Source organism: Struthio camelus, chromosome 29 (genome assembly GCF_040807025.1).
Source record: "Struthio camelus isolate bStrCam1 chromosome 29, bStrCam1.hap1, whole genome shotgun sequence".
NCBI classification, from domain to species: Eukaryota; Metazoa; Chordata; class Aves; order Struthioniformes; family Struthionidae; genus Struthio; species Struthio camelus.
In genome coordinates this window covers 5,376,596-5,380,445 of record NC_090970.1, presented here as the reverse complement: position 1 = coordinate 5,380,445, position 3,850 = coordinate 5,376,596, and the positions used below count along the sequence as shown (strand labels likewise).

The window sequence follows — 3,850 nt, the reverse complement described above, 5'->3', positions numbered from 1 at the left end:
AAACCCCTTCAACCCCATCTCTACCTCCAGCAGCACCAGCATCACCTTTATGGGCTTCCTCAGGGTTTATGTGACCTGCTCCTTAGCACCTGCAAGCACAGAGATGCCCCTGCCCAAGTCCCAGACCTGGAAGATTTCTGTAGGGCAGAACTGAGCCCACAGAGGGTAGGTTGGGGTCTGTGATCCCTGAGAGGGAAAAGGTGTAGGGACTGAGAAAGCTGCCAGCAGGGCAGCCGAGATGGGCAGGGAATGAGAGGGAACTGCTAGCAGAATCATCATGGGAGGATGGATTTGGGCAAGTCATGGTCAGTCCCTCCAATACAAACACCTTCCTCTGAGCATGCTGCCTGTGTCTCCTCTCCCACCCAGCAGAGCCTCTGCCCTGACAGCCAAGGGGTCCAGGGCATGAGCTGCCTCCTCTGCAGCCAGACCTTTGGAAATCTTCCCTTACCGCCTGAAGTCCTCCACTCTCCGCTCCGTCCAGTTTCTCTCTGAGAGGCACTTGTGAGGGTGAGTGTCCTTCAGCGGAGAGAGGTGCGAGTGCAGGGCAGTGAGGGGCAGGACTCCTTGGCAGACCAGATCCCATGACACAGCGAGCCCTTTTTTCCCCTCGGGATGCCCAAGTGCTCATGCTGAGAGCAACTGAAAGGCCAAAGATTTCTGCTCTGTCAAAGAATGCTGCCACGGTGAGAGGGAGGCACCTAAAAGCTAAATAAATAATCAGACTCCTCTGCTGAAGGTTATTTTCCAGAGAAAACAGGTGTCTAAACGTTGACCTGCCCTTCCACATAAGGGGTGGACGTAACCTGCTGCAGCATGTGCACCTCAGAGCTAGTGACCTCCCCCTCCCACCACAGTGCCTGCAGAGAGAGCACACATGGTAAATGGGCGTGAGGACAGGGTCTCAGGATCTCATTGGGACGAAGATGTCTAGAAAGGGTCGGGTCAGCCCCTGCCTTCACTTGACTGTTCCTCTGCCTTGCTGGAGTGGGAGCTGGTGTGACTGATCCGGATACAGACACCTCTGTCCAAGAGGGCAAGGCTGGGGGAGATGAATCCCTCCCAAGGATCTTCCCTTCCCAAGACAGCTGGCACGCGTGCTTGACAGAGTCCAATAGTGTCTGACCAGGGTCTTTTTGATGTTCCACACCTGGAGAGTGTAATGTTTAATATCAGAATTTATTCTTTGATGATATTTGATGTTACACGGGGGTTTGGATTCAGCAGAGTGATACAGCAGTGTACTGAAATCACAGTACAAGTGTAAGTTACGCTTAGCAAAATGCAGCAATTGCAATATGCAGTTTAATCACAATAAAAATGTGATCCCTTTTACCAGTCTCTATAATATGCTCACCGTCACCACCCTGGGTGTCCCCAGTCACTGGGAAGGAGTATGTGGATTGAAACCAGCTCAAGTCTGTTGGTCCCTTGGCAATTCTTCTGTTAGTTGTTCAGGTGTTGAACTCTGTGTTGGGCTGAGCCACACACACACTTCCCCCCCATACAGATCTGGCTGACTCAGGGAGACATTCACACGCCTTTGATGAACTCAGGCAGAACCATCTACACCAGTTGATCCACTCCTTTGCCCATCTCCCCTGAGCCTTCTTCCATTGTAGGGCTTTACTAGTCAGGCGCAGTGCTATATTCATCTCTCATCATGGTAAATAGAGAAATTTCCCCCTGGGTCACTGGACCAAGTCTCCTTAATGCCACTCATGACACCCAAGCCCCCCCTATCCCCACCTGGGAATGTTTGGCATTTCCCTCATTGACACCCCCTGGCCGAGCAGAAGTGACCCCACTGGAGATCATCAGCAGCGGCCACTGCTCTGCAAGGCAAACTCAGGCAGTGCAAATTAGCACTCAAGACAAGGAACTGGATGAAGGAAAAGGACAAAGGGCATGTGGGAGGCTCCAAGAGAAGGGCAAAAGGTTTGGCTCACAGAAGACTGCTCTAAATTGTCACTGTCTTTTTCTCCTTGGAAAGTTCCCCATGCCCAGGGCAGAGCAAATGTCCAACGGCAGCTCCTTCAATGAGTTCCTCCTCCTGGCCTTTGCAGACACACGGGAGCTGCAGCTCTTGCACTTCTCGCTCTTCCTGGGCATCTACCTGGCTGCCCTCCTGGCCAACGGCCTCATCATCACAGCCGTAGCCTGCCACCACCGCCTCCACACCCCCATGTACTTCTTCCTCCTCCACCTCGCCCTCCTCGACCTGGCCTCCATCTCCACCACTGTCCCCAAATCCATGGCCAACTCCCTGAGGGACACCAGGGCCATTTCCTACTCAGGATGTGCTGCCCAGCTCTTTTCCTTTGTCTTCTTATGTTCAGCTGAGTATTCTCTCCTCACTGTCATGGCCTATGACCGCTACGTTGCCATCTGCAGACCCCTGCACTACGGGACCCTCATGGACACCAGAGCTTGTGTCAGGATGGCAGCAGCTGCCTGGGCCAGTGCTTTCCTCAATGCTCTCCTGCACACTGCCAACACATTTTCCATACCTCTCTGCCAAGGCAATGACGTGGACCAGTTCTTCTGTGAGATTCCCCAGATCCTCAAGCTCTCCTGCTCACACTCCTACCTCCGGGAAGTGGGGCTTATTGTGGTTACTATCTTTATACTCTGGGTATTTCATTTTCATTGTGCTGTCCTACGTGCAGATCTTCAGAGCTGTGCTGAGGCTGCCCTCTGAGCAGGGAAGGCACAAAGCCTTCTCCATGTGCCTCCCTCACCTGGCTGTGGTCTCCCTCTTTGTCAGCACCTCATTTTTTGCCTACCTGAAGCCCCCCTCCATGTCCTCCCCAGCTCTGGATCTGGTGGTGGCTGTTGTGTACTCGGTGGTGCCTCCAGCAGTGAACCCCCTCCTCTACAGCATGAGGAACAAGGAGCTCAAGGAGGCACTGAGGAAACTGATTCAGCTGGTTCTAGTTCAGCAGCACTAAGCTGCCCTTCTCTCTTCGCAAGCAATTTCCAGGTTATCTCCAGAAACTCCTCTGCTTTGGGAGTTCTGTCTCTGATAATCATGTTTATGTAGAAAGATTTGAAATCATCCCACTTCTTCAGCAGCACAAACCCTGACTGTCTGACCCAGAGACCTTCTGTAAATCTGCCTATCACTGTGTCAGAGGTGGCCTCCCAGGTAGCATCCCTATAATAAAAGGGATCTTCTGAGAACTGTGCCTGAAATTTGGGCTCTTCTTCCACAGCTGGCCCTAAGAATGTGCTCAGGGACTTTCACCTGAAAAGGCCCTGTTGTCATGCCTGGGTTTTCCATGGGCTAAAGGACATCAGCTGGCAGAGTGATGTGTGAGGGAGCAAGGTCTGGATTCAGGTGTCACTTGTGGTTGGCCCAGGGCCCCTGGAGAGGATGAGTCATCAAGGGGTATCTGCTGGGGACTGTCCCACATATTGCTGGGAAGGTGACAGCTGCCCGTCCTTCTGGAAGGGGATATGCAGCCACGCGGGGAGCAGAGGGGATCTCCAGAGGCAGCATGTGCCTGGTCTGGGCAGTGAGTGGAGACTCACAAAACCAAGTGGAGTCACTCAAACATGAAGGGCCAAACTGAGGAATACGTCAAATCAGGGCTCAACAATCTCAGGAGAGGGAGAGGGCTGGGTCTAATGTCACCTCTGCACACATGCTGAGCAGTGTGAAATGCCCTGTGATTGCTCCAAGCATCCTGCACAGCCACAGACCCTGGGGAGGGGCTGGTCAGGTGCAATGATGATGGTCCAGCTGGGTCTTTCCTGAACAGCTCAGCCAGTGGGGAGTCATCCCATGGTCCCACAGCCTGCTGGTCCTGCAGAGCAGCACCAGCAGCCCTGGTGCTGGTGGGGAGGC

The 3,850-nt window shown here is 53.4% G+C and overlaps 1 pseudogene; it reads left to right on the top strand.

Annotated features, from left to right (window-relative positions):
* The first annotated feature begins 2,398 nt into the window (after nt 1-2,398).
* On the top strand, nt 2,399-3,087 carry LOC138062784 (olfactory receptor 14A16-like; annotated as a pseudogene).
* The last annotated feature ends 763 nt before the right edge of the window (nt 3,088-3,850 follow it).